The sequence below is a fragment of the Cynara cardunculus genome (assembly GCF_001531365.2).
Source record: "Cynara cardunculus var. scolymus isolate 2C chromosome LG 17, CcrdV1, whole genome shotgun sequence".
Classification (NCBI taxonomy): domain Eukaryota; kingdom Viridiplantae; phylum Streptophyta; class Magnoliopsida; order Asterales; family Asteraceae; genus Cynara; species Cynara cardunculus.
Genome location: NC_037544.1, coordinates 16204450 through 16225760, shown reverse-complemented (window position 1 = coordinate 16225760; position 21311 = coordinate 16204450).

Genomic DNA, 21311 nt, shown 5'->3' with positions numbered 1-21311 from the left:
AAAACCACATCAGATCACAAACTACCTGTCTCTATCTTCAGCTTTATCTTCGACATCACTGAAGGTTCTTTTGGTTTGAGTTTTGTCTTCTTGTAGAATACTTGGCTCATTAGAGAAGTTCACAATACATGTTCAGCAATCACTGAACAAATTCAGTAAAGATCGCTGAAACTGAATAAAACAAAACTAAGTGTTTTTTGCTAGGCATAAAAGGATCATCATCAAATCACTGAGAGAGTATGGATCAACAATCTCCCGCTATTTGATGATGATAAAGCAACATAAAGAAAATTGTTTAGTTGTTACAGTATGGAAAAGGTACCTGTAAAATACATGTCCCTTTTTAGTGTTTTTGAGATCTTTTTCAGTGTCAGAGTTTATTATGGAAATTCACTTATTTGTAAAGGATTACAAGAAAAGAATGAAATTACATAACATGGATAACTCAACACTAAGAGTGTATTCAATGACAAGAAACGTGTAAGAGAATGCAAGATAAATAAAACTCATAAGTGCATGTTCCATTTACTCTTTTCAGGGATCTTTTTTAGTGAACCAATCATTACATTGAAATATCATTCAAGTCAAAATATTACAAATGATTACAATTGGTTTGGTAGTCTTAAAAACTAAAAGTTATACACTTAAAGTAAAGAAAAAGTACAAGGGTTACAAGATCGAAAGGTTCTTAATCTAGATCTTTGAAGTTGATGTAATCAGGGACATCTTCTCCTTGAATCTTTCTTTTCAGCATTTCCTTTCGAATCCTATGGTCCATCATCTCTCAAAAAAGGTCTTCGTTCAGCAAAGTTCGAAGATATTCTAGATGTTCTGTTGGTCAGAGATGGAACTCAGATACTCGTTGAACCTGTATTGACCATCATAGTCAATGAACATAAGTCTATACTTAGGTTTCACATGCATTGTGTTGGGAATGAAGGGTCTTTTCTCAGGCAGTGACAGATTCAACATTGAGATATTTGGCTTCTTCCTATTCTTGAAGAGTTCATCCACTGAAAAATTTGTTTCATGTTCATTTCTGTGAGACGAACCTTATCCAGGATCAAAAAGGTTCTTTCTTCTTCTAGGAGGCCTTATGTGGCAGAGGTGGAACCTCGATGATCTTCGACACTTTGTAGAAAAGTTCATTGAGAACTTCTTCAATGTAAGGCTTATTGTAAGATTTGGATTTTTGAATTGCCTGTCAAATATCGAGCCATTCGTAGAAGCCATATCTGTTGAGGAATGAGGGATACTCCATAACAGCATCATGCTTCTCTAAGAATATGACTATAGAAACTAGAAGGCCACCATTTTTCATCCATTCGCTGATTGTGACGTTTGAAATCCTGGATCATTCTTGTTTCAATCCTTGCTTTGCACCAGTTCAACTCATGATACTTCAATGTTAGTACTCGTTGATTTTTCTATTCAGCTTCTCTCAAGAATATGGCCTGAGCACTGATGGGATCACTTTGCATGAACATCCCTTCAGCATGAGCTTCATCAACTAAAGTCTTGGCTAACTCTAGACTATTTTTGAGTTGATGTTGATGTTACTTCAACTCTTTTTCAGATTTTATAGATTCCTCTCATTCAGCTTTAGAGAGAAAGTCAAACTCACCACATCTAGGGCATGAAGAGGAATTTTTAATCTGGATTGGTGAAGTTGACTTATAAGCTGAGCCATCCTCAAATTTTCTTCAACCTCGAAGCACACAGGTTGTCTAGACGACTTCCTAGGGATGAGGTTGGAGGCTTCATCTTCATCATCCTCATGAACTTGAAAAGAGGAGGAAACATGGGTTGAGGGGTTAAGAGTGATCTTTGTAGAGAGAGAGATGTAGTTGGGGGTTTCAAGGTAGAAGGTAGGGAAGAAGAAGGTTTAGCTTCAAATGTGGAAGAGACAAACACGGTTGAAGCATTTACGACCTCTGGATAGCTGAATGCCCCAAGAACTAGGGCTAAATTGTCTTTTCCCTTTACCAGAGTAGGAGTGTTGGTTGTGAGAGGATCTCTCCTCCTAGAAATAGGGTTTCCTAAAGGGGATTCCTTTAGCAGGCTGTCTTAGGATGAGCTAGATGGAGAAATCATTATCATCTTCATCACCATCATCATCATCATCATCATCATCATCATCATCACCAAGGTCAGGACCTGAGTTAGGGATCTCGGGATCCTCATCATCCTAGTCTTCGTATTCTCCTTCTTCATCACCAGCATTCACAAATGTAGATGTGGAAGGAAGGAGGTTTCCAAGGTTAGTAACGTCCCCAACATTCTGATTATGGAGAAGGAAGTTAGCTTCAACTTCGACAACATCTTCAGCGTCATCTTTTTCTGTGGCCTTATTTACCTCTTTGTCATCATCAACTGAGTAAGGGAGGCGAGAAGCATGTTTGGTCAGCGTAAGCTCTATGGAGACAAGAGCTTTTGCTTGGTGAAGGTTGAGTTCAACAACCATGTCTAGCTGATGTCGATTAGCATCAATGAAGAAGGGTTTAAGGACAGGCGTCGGCTTTTGTAGAAGCTAGAAAATCCATTCAAGGAGCTCACGATGCTTGGTAAGCTGAGTCTGGACATCCTCAGTCTTGCTGCAGAGATTAGTATTGGCGTTGGAGTTGTGCTGGATTCACATCTTCATGGAGTTCAACTCATTCTTGACGTCAAGAACCTCAACTTTGATAGTAGAGAGACCTAGAGCCAATTCTTCCTTCAGGAGCATTCCCTGATGAACCGCGTCCATTTTATCAAGGACAGTGGCCACAAACAGGGAGAAGCAGCTTGACATCCCAAGCCATATCATAGGCATCAGTCTTAGTGACGGGGGGTGTATTCTTCATAAAACCTGTAGAGACAAAAGTATAAAATTATGAGCATGATAAAGCTCCAGGTTAGTAGAAAATAAAGAACAGGGAGGGATTTGATGTATACCCCATGGTTCCTCAGCAGTATCCAAATGATTGTCATTGAGGCCGAACTTCTCAAATGTGCTGTTGATGGATCAGTCGCATGTTGCTGGGGGGTCGAGAGGAGCATCCTCAAGTCCTGTGGTGATAGCTTTACCAAGAGTGGGGACAACCACTATGTTCACCAGCTCATGTAATGGAGACCAAAGAAGGAGGGGAGGAGATAATGGCTGAGAAAAGAAGTAGAGGATCAGCAGTGGCAATGATGGAAATCACACATTTAGCGAGTTGAGTCACTGAAGTGGTTGGGTTAGTTGCCATACATACGACAACAATAGAAGACATTGCTGAAGAGGAAGGGAGGGGTAAAATAGATGCCTTGGGGGTAAGGTGAAGTTCAATAGATGAGACCTATTGAGAGGTCTCAGCTAGCTAAGATGGTTTCCTCTTTGTGGCTTTCTTAACCCTCTTTGAGGGATTAAGAGTGGCTTCAGAATGTGTTTTCTTTCAAGAGGATAGGGAGGTAGCGGCATGGGTAGACTTTGGAGGTTGAACGAAAATCTTTGTTGCTGAAGAAAAAGAAGAAGAAGAAGGAAGAGAAGAAGTATTGGTTATCCTCAGCATATGTGGGAATAGACCAATATCTAAAGGCTTGGACTTAGGATCAAGAATCCTTGATCCAAGTCGACAGATGAGAAGGTCACTCTGAGCGGGGTGGTGATGCTTCAGAATTTTGGCTAGAATCCTGCTTAGGAACCCGGTGTATGAGATGACCTTTTCCTATTGGCACTTGGTGCTTTAGCACTAGGTCATCAAAGATAAGCTGAGCGAAGTTAGCGTTGACATTCCTGATGACCGAGTAGCCAATATATGATGCTACCCTGCTCGCTTGGTCTTGGCCCCCGGTTTTCCCACCCATGCACTGAATAAAGTGAGAAAACAGGTTTGCCAAATGTAGACATCCGGTTCTTCTCAATCTTGGTCAGAGACTTGTTGAGCTCTGAATCGCAGTCTTTCTTCAACATCCAGTCGTAGTGAATATCATCTAGAAACTTGATGATGGCTTCACTGTTGGGTCTCTAGCTTAGGGAACACTCTTTGGAAGCTGCAACGCAGAACTAATAGTTTTATGTCTAAAGGAATGAATCATTGCAGATCTAAAGTTCAACATCATATTGTTGATCTGACAGGAGATCTTAACCTTAGGGTTTCCAAAATCGTGTTTGGAAGTCTTCACCTTGGCGCTGTACCAGAACTGTCTCAAGATGTCCTTCACCATGATTGGTTGGAACGTGAGAACATGTCCTAGCACGAAGTTTTTGAGGAAAGAGGCGGCTTCCGCAAAGTGATATTTCTCTGCGGGGATTTCTAGGAGAGCAATGTGGTTGTTTGGTTTGAAGGAACATTCTTCAATATCAAAGTTAACAATCGATGAACAAGACATTTTTGTGTAAGAGGAAACAAAAGAAATAGAACAATACACGAAGTGTTAGTCACAAAGCTTTTTAGAACAAAAGTTTGGAGGATAAACATTTCTTTTGAAGAACCAAAAAGAAAATAGGTTTTCAAGAAGATTTTTAAGAAACAAAGTTGAAGTAACTCAAGAAAAAGAAAGATGTATACAACTTATGTTGTTTGTATTTTAAAGAAGAAATAGAATGTTAAAATACAAAAAAGTTTATTTTTAAGATTAACAAAAAAAAAACAAACCTGTTTTTATGAAAGAAGAAAAACGAGTGTATGTTTTGGTGTTCTTGCTATCAAAGTATTGAGAGAGAAAGAGTGTATATCTTGAGAGTGAAAGAACGAGCAAGAGTGGTATTTATATGTGAGATGAGAGAGAAAGAGGAGAGAGGAAAATGACGCTTCGAAAAGATATGTAATTATGATTTTTCTGCACGTCATGCGAGGTGATTGGTTTAGAAAGAGTAATGGACAATGTCTGTCAGAAAGATGTGCGTGAAATAAGTCCATAATTTTAGAAAGGTAATGACGTCATAAAAATATGACCGTTTATAATCTTTTTCTTTTAAAACATTTTGATCACTGAATAAGGAAAGTGATCATTGATAGTTTTAAGATTTAAAAAAAAAAGAATAAGTAAACATAAATTAGAGAGAAAGATACATTTGACTTAGAGTTCAATGACAGATTGAGAAACACTTAATCATTTCACTTGTAGTGCTAAGTAATGCTTAGCGCTGAGAAGGTTATTCCTCAACGTTCAACATTCCAAGTTCGCTAACTAAAAGACTAAGTTTTGTTTCATCAAGAGGTTTAGTAAACAGGTCAGCTAGTTGGTATTCATTATGTATAAAGTGAAGTTCAATATCGCCATTCGTGACACGATTTCTGATAAAATGATATCGGATATCTATATATTTGGTCTTAGAGTGAAGTACATGATTGTTGGCAATATCAATAGCACTAGTGTTATCGCAATATATTAAGATCTTTGAGAGTTGAAGGTCATAGTCACTAAGCTGGTTTTTCATCCAAATAATTTAGGCACAACAACTTCCAATGGCTACATATTCAGCTTTAGCAGTTGATGTGGAACTAAGTTTTGCTTTTTGATTGTCTAGTTCACCAACTTTTCACCAAGAAGATGACAACATCTTGTGGTTCTCTTCCTATCTATTTTGCATCCTGTAAAATCACTATCTACATAACCTATTACGTCAAAACCTGAGTCTTTGGATACGATACCAAAGGCCCAGATTAAGAGTACCTTTCAGATATCTGAAAATACTCTTTACAACAATCAGATGTGATTCTTCGGGTTTAGATTGATACCGTGTAGAGACAAGTAGAGTACATGATATCAGGTCGGCTAGCTGTGAGATACAACAAAGAGCCGATCATTCCCCTATAGGCGGTAACGTTTACAGGTTTCCCATTAGGGTCCTTGTTCAACGTTAAAGGATGTGCCATGGGAGTTTTCATAGATGAATTGTTGGTTAAGTCAAACTTCTTTAACATATCCTTGACATATTTACTCTTCATAATGAATATTGCTTTGTCAGATTGCTTAATCTGAAGACTGAGAAAATATGTCAGTTCTCCCATCATGCTTATCTTGTAATATTTCTTCATACGTTTAGAGAATCGAACACATAAAGAGGGATTCATAGATTCAGATATGATGTCATCGTCATATATCTGAACAAGAATGATGTGACCCTTGACTTTCCTAAGAAATAGAGTTTGATCAATCTTTCCACGTTCAAATTTCTCATAAATGAGAAATGAAGAAAAGGTGGCATACCAGACACGAGAGGCATGTTTAACCCATAAAGAGTTTTATCCAATCGATAGACATGATTTGGATACTTAGGGTCAAGGAAACCTGGAGATTGTTCAACATAAACTTCCTCAAGAAGTTTTTCATCAAGAAAAGCTCTCTTTACATCCATTTGATAGACCTTGAAGTCCTTATGGGCAGCATAGGCTAGAAAGAGTCGAATTGCTTCGAGTCTAGCCACTGGTGCAAGAGTGTCATCATAATCGATGCCTTCCTCTTGTATGTATACCTGAGCAACAAGTCGAGCCATGTTGCGGGTTATAACACCTTGCTCATCTAACTTCTTTCGATACACCAATTTGGTTCCTATAATAGTTTTATTGAATAGACGTGAGACAAGGTACTAGACTTTGTTTCTATCAAACTCAATGAGTTCTTCTTGCATAACATTGACCCAACTTAAGTCAGTGATACCCTCATTGATTCTCTTGGCTTCAACTATAGAAAGAAAGTTGACAAATAGATAAATATTACCTAGACCACGACGAGTCTGAATGCCTGCATTTTTATCACCAAGAATTTGATCGATGTGATGATTCTTCATCCATCATTGTACTGCTAGATGACATGAGAAATCATATTCTAAGATTGGTGGCTCAGGTATATCGGATGAGGCTTCAGCAAGAGATTCTTCAACATTTACTTGAATTGCTAAAGGAGTCTTTATGAGGGATTCATCTACTGAGAGAAGTTCAGTAACTAAAGGATCAGTATTTGAAACAAAAAGAGGTAAGTGACTAACAGGAATGGCCAGAATCCCTGAAAAGGATTTAGTTTCGTTATTAGTCATGCCATAGATAATATTTGGATCATCATCAGCTTCAGGAAGATGAGCATTTGGTTGATTGCTGAAGGAAGCTTCAGGTTCTCCAAAGTGAAATATCATCCAACTATCTAACTCTTCTTCATCAGAGATAGGTTTAGAGTTAGCTGATTGAGATTCATCACAAGTAACATGAGTAGATTCTTCCATTGTTTGTCTTCTTTTTTTGAATACTCTAAAGGCTTTGGATACTGAAGAATATCCAAGAAAGATTCCTTCATTAGCTTTGGGAGCGAACTTTCCAAGGTTATCTATGTTGTTTAGGATGTAGTAAGCATAACCAAAGATATGCAGAAAGCTGAGAGTGGGCTTTCTACAATGGAAAAGTTCATAGGCTATCTTCTTAAATCTCTTAACGATCAATGATCGATTTTGAGTAAAGTATGCAATATTGACAACCTCAGCCTAGAATTGAGTGAGGAGACGAGATTTGCATAACATAGATCAAGCAACTTCAATTATCATTCCATTTCTTCATTCAGTGACCCCGTTTTGTTGTGGAGTTCTCACAACTGAGAAAATGTGAGAGATTCCATTATTCTCAAAGAAGTTATCGATGGTACCATTTTTGAATTCAGTACCATGATCACTCCTTATTGAGAATACTATGAGGTTGTCCAGTACTTCCATGTGCCTCACAAACGAGATGATTTCTTCATGTGTGTCATTCTTGGATCTAAGGAAAAACAACCCAAGTGTACCTGGAGAACTCGTCGACAATGACAAGTGTGTATTTCTTTCTAGCTATGGATTGTATGTTGACAGGGCCAAATACATCCATATGAAGTAGCTGAATCAGAGAAGTCACTGAAGAGATTATTTTGATTTAAAACTAGCCTTTGTATGCTTTTCTTTTTTGTTGGCTGAACAAAAAGATTCCTTTTGCAAAGGAGTGTTGAGGAAGGCCAGTGATAAGTTCTTTTCTAGAAAAATTGTTCAGTGCCTTGAAGTAAAGATTAGAGAGTCATTTGTGCCACAACCAGTTGATGTCTGATGAGGCTTTAGAGAAAAAATAGCTATTCTCAGTGAGGGGAGAATCCATGTCGATGACATACACATTTTCTAGACGAGAGCTAGTCAATGATAGATTGTCATGTTTATCAAAGACTAAACATGTGTTAGAAGATGGATTCATAACTTTCTTTGACTTGCATTCACTAGAAAAGTGTCCTTTGCGTTGACAATTAAAGCATATTGCTGAAGCTTTATCAACTAAAGTTGACTTAGGCTTGTCAGTGATGGTCAGAGAATGAGATCTGCAGAAATTGTTTTTTCTAGCAAACCTTCTGAAAGATTTAGTGATAAGGGCCAGAGGCTCGTCAAACTTTGAAAGATCAACGTCTGTTAAGTCCTCAAAGTTAGAAGGATCTAACTCCATGATAGTAAAAGAATGAGGTCGTTGAAGGAGCTTCAAAGATCAAAGCGATAGGAGAGCTTTTCATTTCTCTGGAATATCTGGGAGATTCTTTTTCAACTAGTGGAATTGCTCATGGTTGAGCAGAATCCCATAGAGAGTGCTAAGAGAGAGAGAGAGAGTGGACATCTCCTTAGGCATCTTAAGACACATGGTATAACTATCCCATAATTCTGGCAAACATTCTAGAAATTTTGTTAGTGTCTTAGAGTTGGAATATTCTCTACCAACTGTCCTTAGGTCGATAAGAAGACATTTAAAACATTGATGTACTTCAGACAAAGATTCAGATTTTTTACACAGAAAATTTTCATATTGTCTTACTAGATTAATCTTCCTCGACTCTTGTACATCAGGTATACCTTCATATTGAACACAAAGAGTGTCTCACATGGATTTCAAGGTTCTTAGCTTCATCACGGAGTGATAAACCTCGTCAGGAAGAGACATGGCTATTATAGATCTAGCTCTAGTATCTAAATCCATCTTCTTCTTGTCTTCGTCACTTTATTAATGCGGGAGATTCAGATCTGCCTCTCAAGTATAGTGGCATTCATAGCAGTTGCAGGAATTGCTGGAGATATTGTGAATGGAACATAAGGTCCATTCTCAATATAATATGGAATCTCAGGATCCACACCTTCCAGGAAAAGGGGCATCTGATTATTCCAAAGACTAAAGTTGTCTCTGATGAATCAGGGAGGTTTGACAAGAGAGCCATTATCGTGAAAGTTGGTGCTTGTATTTTTGCAATGCCATTTGAAGAAAAGAAATGGTTTATGTTGGTCCTTTGAGGGTCTACAAGATAAGTAAAACAGTTTGTAGAAGGGGGGGGGKGAATACAAACACAATATTTTCAAATTTAAAATGTATATTGATAAAGAAGATCAATACAAATTTTACAAGACTATTTGCGGAAAGATAAGGTATGAAAACATATCTAAACAATCTTTGGTTACACACAGATTCTTAGCAAATGAGAAAATAAATGTTGTAAGAAAAGTTCCTTTACTTAAGCTAGAAAATGCTCAAAGTAAGAATTAGGGTTAGATAGTGAGTTGCACGCACTCTGTATGGAGAAGAAACACTTCTATTTATACCCAGTGCATTAAATGTTCATTTAATGCAAAATGGTAGGGTTATAGTGCATATCAATCCTTAAAAGAAAGGCTTGTTCTTTGCTATAGTGAATAGTACAAAAAGCACTATTCATGAGCAGACATCCTTACCTAAAGTTGGTGGGCAATAGAGTCAACTAGCCGGCTCCATACCGTACCAACATTTAGAAGGGTATGGGTTTGTCCTTTGTGTGTATCAGGACAAGACAACAACAATCGTGCTAAGCAAGCTTCCTTTGATCGCTGAATGCTGGAGTAACCTGAAGGTCTCTTCAGCATTCGCTGAGGCTTGAGCAGTCTTCACACATATGTAGACAGACTTGAAATCACTGAGTACTAGTTTAGATCACGTACTCGCCAGTCCCTAATCTTCAGTTTCAATATTCGATATTAGCTGAAGGTTCTTTGGTGTGAGTGTTGTCTTCTTGAAGTATCGCTGTCTCTGATTGAATTACAATACAAGTTCTTCAGCGATCATTGAACAGGCTCAGTGATGATCGCTGGAATTGAAAAGACAGAAATATTGATACAACGTATAATTGAAAATGGATTATTATGAAACCACTGAGAGAAATGATCAACAATCTCCCCCTATTTGATGATAACAAGACAAAATAAAGAAAGTTGTCTTATCAAATAATAGTAAGAAAAAGTTACATATAAAGTACATGTCTCTTTTTACTATTTTGAGATCTTTTTCAGTGAGTCAGTCTCTGCTTGAGAATTTTTCTTAAGTTATATCTAAGTGAAAATTACAAGTATGGAAACTGAAACTGAAAGTTTATTCGCTGACTGATAGATTGTTAGTGAATGTAAAAAGTAACACTGGAATTCATAGACTTGTGTCCCTATTACTCTTTTCAGGGATTTTTTTTCAGTGAAGTACATGAAATACTCATTTTATTATCATTGGTAATATTACAAGTAGTTCAATACATGTCTAGTGCTTATAGACTATAAGAATAATAACTGAAAGTAGAAATAGTACAAAAAGTTACAAGGAAAAGTTGATTGTTGTTACAAAGAGAAACTATTCTAGAACACTTAGATCTATGTAGCTAGGTACATCTTCACCAAGGTTTCTTTGACGTAGGCATTCCCTTCGTATCTTCAGATCAATGACTTTTCCAAGCATGCTATCATCTATCCAGAGTAAGAGGTAAACCAAATGACCCATTGGACATAGATATAGCTCTGACATTCTCTGAAATCTGACTTCACCTTCATAGTCAAGGAATATAACTCCTAACTCAGGTTTAAAATGCACAACATTGGGTGTATAAGGACCCTTATCTGGCAAGTCAAGATTCAACATAGAAATATCTATACTCTGATGACCCTTCAGGACTTCATCTAAGGAGAACCTTGTTTCATGTTCGTTCCTTAGGAATGGTCCATCATTAGGATCAGAGAGCTTGAGTTTCTGTTGAACCCAAATACTCTTAGTTTGTAGAAACACAGTTTATAAAATATAAGAATTAAACTCAAATAATGTAAGTTGACTGATTAAACGAGATATTCAAGATGAAAGTAAGAACAGTGAATAAACTTGAATATGCCGAATGCTTTTATTGATAGAAAGATGAACAATGAAAGCATTCGGCATATTCAAGTTTATTCATTGTTCTTACTTTCATCTTGAAGATGAAGAATAAAAGCACAAAACATATTCTCACAGAAAATGCGTATAGTGTAAGTCGGTTCCTTCAGGTTATTTAAACCTAAGATGGAAGCCTATATACGCCTAGGTCTAATAAACTATGCTATAAAATAGGCGTGAAACTCTGAGCTGACTGGTCTGCATCCTTATCTTTGACTTCCCTTGAAAAGCGGAGCAGACTTGGTCAAGCCGCCTTAAATCTGTTAGACGTTTGCTAGAATGTATGGGCTAACACACGCGCGTTTCATGGAGAAGGTAGCCAGAAGCTCTGCATGAACATACAGAAGCTCTGTATGTATAGTGCAGAGGCTCTGCATGTACTATGCAGAGGGTTTGGGTCTTGAAGTTGTAGCTTTAAGTCAAGCGCTTATGCTTTTTGGCTCACAAGTCTTGAGTGTCCACGGGGATAGAGCACGGGCTTTATATGAATTGAATCTTCACTCTTGAGTAAGAGCTCTGGTTCTTGATCTTCTGCATGAGAACTCTTAGTCCAGACCGCTTCAAATAGACTAAGTCCTATTCGACTAGAGTAAGAGACTTCTTACACTTTCATAAGTTGGGGTCTAACAATCTCCCCCAAGTGTAAATAAGGAAGGATCTTACTTGAATTACAAAACAGAGTCTCTAATTGAAGCAAGAGGTTAAAAGGAACCTCTGAATTACATTTACTATCTAAAGAAGTACAATACGATTTGAAATGGAAATTACATCGAATTAAAGATAGAAAAGTATTTACAAAAGATAAAAGGCCTAAACATTTTGAAGTCTAATGAACTTCCTAAGAAGTTCACGAAACTCTAGCATGTTGTGTATAAACCTAAGGATAATTCTTGCTCGCTCTTTTGCTCATGGGGAGTTGTCTCTGCTCCTGACTAGATTGTCTCTTATGTAGCGCATAGTAGAATTGGAGTATTTGTAATTCTGGTTGTCTCGAAATAAAATCTTCTTTTTATGCTCGTTTCGAAACACCACTCCCACTTCTGGTTCTACCAATACCGTCCAGGAGGGGATGCTGTTGATCCCTACAGATCTTCATTTGGTGCAGCGACAGTTAGTTGATCCACTCCTAAATCCAGAGCTAGTTGGAAATCGAACTTGCATCTAAAGTCAAGCAGGTCTATCGTTGTTTAGCATATGGTAGAGTTGGCAGCAACATATTTGACTCCCTTATCCTTCTTGTGATATGTGAAGTAGAATAGAGAAAGAAGATCCCACAGATTCAGATTAATAAGGTCACAATCTATGAACCTACAGATCTGTCTGCGAGACCTCTCTACTGTGTACTCGTAGAATATAATCTGATTATGCATGAAGGTACACTTCTTTATGTCGAGGACTTGCTTTATTCCATCGATGAAGTGGACTGTAGTAATGGGTTGAGTGTAGCGATCGAGGAATCTCTTCCTGATGTGCTCTTGAATCATAGGATGAAGACTAATCTTATGGACCGGTGTCTCTTCTCGTAGGTTGTAGAGGAACTGGTAGATCTCCTTGCTGTCTGCCTTGTCCTTAATTGGTTTATCAAGTGGTGTTGGCTTAAACATGGCATCCATACTTTCCTTGATCCTTTGGACATGGTTAGAAGGATGCTTCCGTTTTGGCCCACTGGTTGTGCCTTCTAAATCTGCTCTGTTTGGCTTGATAGGTACCCGCTGCCTTATAGCAGGAGTGACAACCCTGGTCCCTTGAGCAGGGACCCTAGCTCTGTGTGTTTGTGATTGTGGTGGAGGAGTAGCAATAGTAACGCCTTCTAGAGGAACGACAACTGGAATGCGCAAGAGTGAAGAATCAACGACATTCACAACTACCACTTCTTCTTCTTGTTCTTGTGTTGGAGCAGTTGTGTCCATGGCGTATTCGGTTGATGAGAACAGAGCCAGGTCAGAATCAGACGAGTCATAGACAAATAAGAGATTTATGACCTCTGTGTTTTTTTGTAGCCCAACTGGCTCTGCCTGTGATGCCATGGGCATTTTCCCTTTGCGAAGTGCCTCTGCATTGCCTGGCACTGGTTGGCTCTGTGCCCTCTGCTTTGAATGATCTTGAGCTGGTTGGCGTGGGGCAGAGGACGTTGATGCAGGGGGTAACCATACATGGAATGGCTGTGGGATAGTTCTCCCCCTCTTGACGATTTTGAAGACCAGACTCGTCTGGGTCCTCATCATCGTCAAGTCGTCTCCTCTTCGACGGCTCAGCACAACGAGATGGATCCATTCATCGCTTTGGCCTCTAGTCCTCTGTTGGGACTTTTGCCTCATCGTTCCCTCGAGCCGGTCAAATCCGCGATTCTTAAATCCAACGCTCCTGTAGCAATGCAGGAGCATCCCACATCGGTGAGGCTAGGGGGATTTGTCTTCCTTATAAGGAAGGGGGGGATCTTACTCCTACCAGTGACGTGTTTTAAAGCCGTGAGGGGTTGTTGCCGAGAGGGGCAGCCCAAAGCGGACAATATCATGTGGGCGGTTCCCTAGTTTTTGGTCCAACAATCTGCTTGAGGCATGGACTTGATCCTCTCCTCAAGAACTTTGAGGAGATCTTCGACTGCATCGCCAACCCTTCGAATTTCATCGTCTGAATGGTAATTAAACTTGGCTAGAGAAACTTTGATGGCATTTGCTGCTTCTATGGCTTTGCTATTGAAATCTGAAGTGAAGTCCGCCACCTTCTACAGAAGTCTGTCACCTAGAGCATTCATTGTGCTCTGTGTGACATAATCCACAGGTACATTCAGAGGGATGATCGCCTGTGCGTCGTGGGAAGTTGACGCTTCACCCCTTTGTAAAGATGTTATGACCTTTTACAAGGTATCTGCATTGCGTGCCGTCAATTCTGTTAAGGTTTCAAGATGAGAAGCATTTGTCAAAGACTCAGCTCTCAATACTGCCAAGGATGCTCGTATCTCATCCAGAGCAGGTGCAAAAGAAGACGGCTCTACACGGGCCATGATGAGTTTTAGCTATTCCAAGGAGCACCACATAGAGGTGAAAAGGGAATGGAACTCTTCCCTTGTGACATATGCAGGTGGTGTGACCTCTAACTCAACACATGGGCCAGATTGAGTCCCCGTTCCAGGGACGCCTTCATTCACGACTTGATTGATGTTGGTCGGGGAAGGACTTCTAGAGGATCCTTGTGGTTCTCCTTGAGGAGAATTCACTACCTCTATTCTGTCAGGGAGAGTATCCAAGGCTGGTTCAGAGCCAGCCAGAGGACTCTCCATGAGTGGACTAAGAGACCGGTCGAGAGTCTCCTAGCCGTGTGCACCTATTCCTTGCTCTGAACAAGGTTGGGAGTCTACACGTGCAAAGGAAACAAATTCCTCTGTATGGGAAAGTGACATGATATGGGGAGACATATCACTTATATTTTCAAAGGTTGCACCCTTTTGAAAGGGTGTTCCCTGTGGTGAGGCTTCCCTTTGGCTGTTATAACCAGAGGCAGATGCGACCTCTGGTTGGATAGGCTGGCTTGGGATCAAGGTGTGCACCTCTGTTTCAATGATCTCCGTGTCTCGACCACCAGAGTCAGATGATTCGTTTGCACTAGGAGTTGGGGTGGTAAAACTAGTGTGCCTATTTAGCCTAGGCTGCTCTGGCTCGCCTTGAGGCAGAGCAGCTTCTGCACCTCCTCCCTCTTCTTCCTCCTTGCTCTCACTTTCTTCTTCCTCCATACTCTCCTCATCTTCTTCCTCACTCTCTTCTTCCACTTTCTCACTCTCCTCACTTGTATAAGACCTGGCAGCGTCGTTGAAGTGCTCTTGGTCATCCCCTTGGTTAGGACTTGAGGATTGGGCCAAGTTTCGACGAGCTTCTTCCTCTACTCTGAGTCTGGCCTCTTCCCTCAGACGAGCGATCTCTGCTTGTCAAGCTTTTTCTGCTCGCTCCTCTTCTGGTCGTACACGAGCAAGCTCAGCCAATCTCTCTTGCTCTGCTTGCTCTGCTTCTTCCTTTTTTCCTCTCCCTCTCAAGTTTCTTTTTCCTCGCCTCCTCTCGTTTTCTTTGTTTCTCCCTCTCTTGCTCTGCTCTTACCCTCTCTTCTTCTGCTCTCACCGTCTCTCCCTCTAGTTGAGGCCTTAATGTGTCCTCAGTTCTCTCATCTTCATCGGCTGTTCCTACGCGTACCGGGGTTCGAGACACTGGTTCTAGTGTCTCGTGTGTACGTCTGTACGCTCTCCTGATCTCCTTTGTCTTCATATAACCCATGACTCTCTTTGGGATTGGCCTCTTTGCAGCATATCCCTCTTTGTTAACTGTAGGGCGGTATTGAGTGAGCACGTTCACCTTGTGAATAAGTAGACGACCCACATCAATATTGTTGTCATCGAGAGCAGGTCTTTGGAGAAGACCCAAGAACCGTGGAAATAGCAGAGATGTCAACTGTCTCCCTTTGGCCACCTCTTGACATTTCTTGGCCATGGTAGCTTTGAACTCTGTGTAGAGTATCAAGGAATAGTCCAGAGATAGGTCGAAGAAGATGCCATATACGATTTGAAGAATGTTCGTTGAGCACATGTCGAGGCTCCCAATCTTCCCTGTCAGCGATCTGTTGACCAATGTGAACAGTGTATTCCACATTGGTGGTAGGTATTGACGGCGATATTGTGACGGGTACTGGATTTCCTTGTTGTACCCCAAAAATTTAAAAAATGCCACTATCTCGTCCCCAGATGGGAGAGGGGCGTAATCAGAAAGCCCTAGGTCGATTTTCGTTGGGATTTCAAGAACCCGCAAAAACATGGACCTTGAAATGCGAACAGTAACAAATTTTTTTACGGAAGAGACATAGAAATTTCCATGAGATTCGGTTACGGCACAAGATTGCCAGTATTCTTGGATATACCTTTCAGGTACAAGGTCATCCGTATTTGTCAAAGCAGGGTTTAGGAAGTGATTTTGGAGGATGTTGATGATGAGATGGTATTTTTGGTCGAAGTTTTCAAGTTGGTGGTGGAGGGCACGGTTATTGGGTTTGATTGGAAGAGGAACTAGGTTTTGACTCGTGTCCTCAACGGTTTTGTGGGTTGTGGTGTGTTTGGGAGTTTCCTGACTCGGAGGATGACATGGTTGCAGGTTTTTGGGGAAAAAGAATGGTTTAAAGAAAGTTAGGGTTTCAAGAAATAGTTCTTAATTCTAATCAGGGGTTTGAGTAAAGGTTTATGGAACTTACTTGACAGACGGGATGAACTTTTGATGACTGAATGGAGTTCCAAACACTGGTTTGAGAGCTTTGAAGGTGTAAAAATAGCGGAAGGAAGCTTGAAGACGACGGATTCTTTGTAATTTCTTTGAAAGCGTAAAAAGTAATTTAGGGGTAAAAAATTGTTTAAATAGAAAAATTAAAAAAGCACTTGAGTGTTTAGCGCCCCAAACGTCAAGTTAAACTGAAACGTTTTTTACACAGCCTGTAGGGGCGTGCCACGTGGACTGCCAGCTTCAAGTGGCGCCTCACACGTTTGAAAAATTAAGCTCACAAGCGGTGACACTTAGCTTAAATGACAGTTAATAAATTATATAAAAATTAACTAACCGTACGCCTTCTTAATAAAACAATCTATTTTTAAAAAATTTAACAAGTGTAAATACTCTGGTTAGAGTGAAATAGATGTTTTGTAAAGAACCAGAGTACTACATACAGAGAAAGACAACATACCTTAGGATCTCATACAGAAACTCGTGATTGGACTATACATGTCCTCTTGTAGAAAACTTGCTATGTTTAGAGGCAGAGGCTCCGTATAGTACATACAGAGACTCTGTCCTATAATCATTAAGAGTTTTGAAGTAGAGGCTCTGTATATTACATACAGAGGCTCTGTGTGTCATGATCTGGTGCTCCCCCTTGACTTGTGCTCTTCTTATCTGCTCCCCCTTGAACTATGCTTGGATCACTTGTGATAAGTATTGCACATGCATAAGAACCAAGGTATAGAGGCTCCGTATTTACTATACAAAGGCTCTGTATCACAAGACTAGGACTTGAGCAAGAGGCTCTGCATGTAGTATGCAGAGGCTTTGTCTCATGGATCAATACAATAAACAACAAAACATAAGTATGCATAAGGGATGCAGAGGCTCTGTATAGTACATACAGAGGCTCTGGCTTAGTTTGAAAGATTGAGCATACCCAACTTGCTAACCAGAAAGTTAAATCTCTTTTTGTCAAGAGCTTTTGTAAAAATATCAGCAAGTTGCAAATCTGTACTAACAAAGAACATTTCAATCGTACCTTTCTCTACATGGTCTTTGATGAAATGATAACGAACATCGATGTGCTTTGTTTTTAAGTGTTGCACAGGATTGGCTATGATTGCGATAGCACTATCTGAATCACACAGGATTGGAATTTTCTCGAACTCGATGCCATAGTATTTCAGTTGAGTCTTCATCCATATCACTTGGGAACAACAACTGGCTGCAGCTATATACTCTACTTTAGCTGTTGAAGTAGAGACGCAGTTCTGCTTCTTTGAGGTCCAGCTTATGAGCTTGTCCCCAAGTAATTGGAAGTTCCCTGATGTACTCTTTCGATCAAGTTTACAACCTGTATGATCAGAATTTGTGTACGCAATAAGATCAAAACCAGAATGCTTTGGATACTAGAGACCCAAAAATTGAGTTCTCTTGAGGTATCTAAAGATTCTTTTTACAGCCGAAAGGTGAGATTCCTTTGGATTTGCTTGAAAACGTGCGCATAGACATGTGGCAAACATGATGTCTGGTCTACTAGCCGTGAAGTATAGTAGCGATCCAATCATTCCACGGTAAGTCTTAACATCCATCGATTTTCTAGATGGATATGTGTCAAGCTTGGTTCCTGTAGCGATTGGTGTTCTCATAGTGGAAGAGTTGTGGAGTTGGTATTTCTTTAATATGTCAGAGACATACTTAGCTTGGCAAATGAAAATACCATCCTCCCTCTGTTTTACTTGCAAGCCGAGGAAGAATGTCAATTCTCCCATCATGCTCATTTCAAACTCATTCTTCATCAGCGCAGAGAACTTATCACAATGCCTCTGGTTCGTTGAACCAAAAATAATATCGTCCACATATATCTGTACTAAGAGCATCTCACCTTATACCTCTTAATAAACAAAGTTGTATCGATTTTACCTTTTTCAAAGCCATTAGACAAGAGAAAAGACGAGAGACGTTCATACCAGGCTCGAATTGCTTGCTTAAGTCCATACAGAGCTTTGTCCAAGAAGTAGACATATTCTGGGTGTGTAGAGCTTTCAAACCCCGGAGGTTGCTGAATGTAGACTTCCTCCTTCAGCTTACCACTCAAGAAGGCTGACTTAACGTTCATTTGATAGACTCGGAATCCCTTATGAGCAGAAAAGGCTAAGAACAAGCGTATAGCTTCTAGCCTTGCTACTGGCGCAAAGGTTTCGTCATAGTCTATGCCTTCTTCATGGCAATAGCCTTTTGCTATGAGCCTAGCTTTATTTCTTACTACTATTCCATCCTCATCCTTCTTGTTCCTTAAAATCCATTTACATCCAATTGCAATTTTATCCTTTGGTAAAGGTACAAGAGTCCATACCTTATTCCTCTCGAATTGTTGGAGCTCTTCTTGCATGGCGTCGACCAAACTAGGATCTTGTAGGGCTTCATGTACTTTCTTAGGCTCTACCATACTTAGGAAGTTTACGCATAAACATTCATTAGCTTTGGCAGCCCATGTCTTTACACCACTTGAAGGTTCACCAATGATCTGGTGAAGAGGATGATCCTTTGTCCATCTTGTTTGTGGGACAGATACAGAAGTAGGGGACGTTTGATCACGTTCCATAGGCATGTTTGGCATTGAGCTCGTTGATGGCGAAGAAGTGTTAGGACTGAAAATCAGTATTAAATTGTATTCGTCTTGAAAGTTAAATATTGTCTATAATTGTAAAAGTCATCGTGTTTGACTTTTCATATAGGAGTTTGACTTTGACTTGTGTTTAGAGGTTTGACCCTATAAATAGGGTAATGTCTTTGTAATTAGAAAAGGAGAGAGCTTATTGTAATATTCAAGATACGTAATATAGAGTTTGACCAGAGCTTTGATGTTTGACTTTTCCTCTCAATATTCATATGAATGTTCTTGATGTTCTTACAAGAGATATCTTAGATCTGCCATGATTGTGAACCTATTATGAAGATTGATCAGTGAAGTGTGACACACAATTGGTATCATAGCAGAGTTTGCAAGAAATCAGAAGAAAGGAAATCAGAATTTTGAAGATTTTTGAAGATTTTATTTTCTGAATTTTTTTTCTCATAGTGTTCTTCATTTTTTCTTCCTGTTTGATCCGATTTTTGTTAAAAATCTTGTGTTTTTGTGTTAAAATTGTGATCAAAATGCTCGGAATCGTGTTGTGAATCTTTGTTATTTACAAATTTTTTTGATTTGATCATTTTATATCAAGATTTAATCGGATTTTGTTTTTTAAATTTTTTTCGTGTTCTTGATTTTTTTTTAAAAATCAGTGTTTTTGATCCATTTTTTTTTAAAATCTTTTATGTTTTTGATAGCTTTTGATCTGTTTTTTAATTTTGAGTTTTCTTATTTTCTTGTTAAACCGTCCAATTTCTTAGTCTATCTTCAAGGCCCATACATTTTGACCGGATAAGAGTCCTGTTACATGTATCTTCATTCTTTTTCATTGTTTGATAAACCGCATGATAAATCACAGGAGGTTTGAGCGGTTTAGATTAGACTTTGAGCGATTTAGGTTACACCGCACACCTCTTGACCGGATTGTTCACCGGTTGATTCATCACTTTAATCGGATTCGAGTCTCACAGGTTAAACCGCACACAACTTGACCGGAATTCTTGAGCGGTGTAATAGAAGCCTTGAGCGGTTTAAGCTAAACCGCACACCATTTCAGCGGATTAAGATCTAAATCGTATAAGTCTTGACCGGATAATTGTCCGGATTCACACAAATCACAGGTAAGTTTTTCATCAAGTTAACCTTTGAGCGGTTTATTCTTAAACCGATCACCTCTTGACCGGTGTTCATATAAACCGATCACCTCTTGACCGGTGTTCATATAAACCGTACCTTGGTTGAGGGGAGAGTTATCCGCACACATCTTGAGCGGATTCTGATAACCCTTGAGCGGACTGTTGAGCGGACTAGTGAACGGTTTAGAACTTAGCAATTTGTGCATCAAAGTGTCCGGTTTATTAAACCGCTCATCTTATTGCTCAATCTCATTGACCGCATATCCAATCGTTCAATCTATTTCACCTTTGGGATTCTTAATCACTAAACAGGTACTTGTTTGTCTGAGTTGTAATTGTTTTGGACTTGGACATATCTTGGGCTTATATTTGTTTTGTGGTTTTGATTTTGAGTTTTATTTTTTTGATTTTATTTTTGGATCATCGTATATCTGTTTTGTTTTTTTAAACTGTTTGAGAATCTTTAAACTGTTTTTCGTTGCGTAAACTGTTTTTCATCAGTTTTAACAGTTTTTAACTGTTTTCAACGGTTTTGATTGTTTTTACTGATTTTTGACAGTTTCTTGTCGTTTTATCTGAATTCTCATCAGTTTTAGTGTTTTTGAATTCTTTTTGAGCTTAAACTATTCTTGTTTCTTTTATCTGATTTCACTGCATAGATCTTATCTGATCAATTTTTTTAATGGCAGATATCATAAAGGAGTTGAGAGCTAAGAATGCTGAGCTGGAAAAGAACATCGAGAGTTATAAGGAGAAAGAGTTCATGAATAATGAAGTAATTCATCAATCATGCATCAAACAGATGAAAAAGATGATACTCCAAATTCAAACTATCCAGCAAGAGTTAAAATCAGAAAAATTGCATTCAAATAATTTTGAAGATCAATTAAAAACGCAAAAAGAAAAGTATACCAAATTATATATTGAAAATGCTAGAAATTTGAATTGGGCTAAATCTTTACAATCTGAGTCCAAATTGTCTGAGGAAAAATCCAATGCTTTAAATTCTGAATTATCTGATTTGAAGGAAAAATATAAATCATTAGAATTAACTAATGGAGAACAGATTGTTAGATTAAGTAAGCTTGATTGTCAAATAATTCAATTAAATAAAACTTTGAAGGCT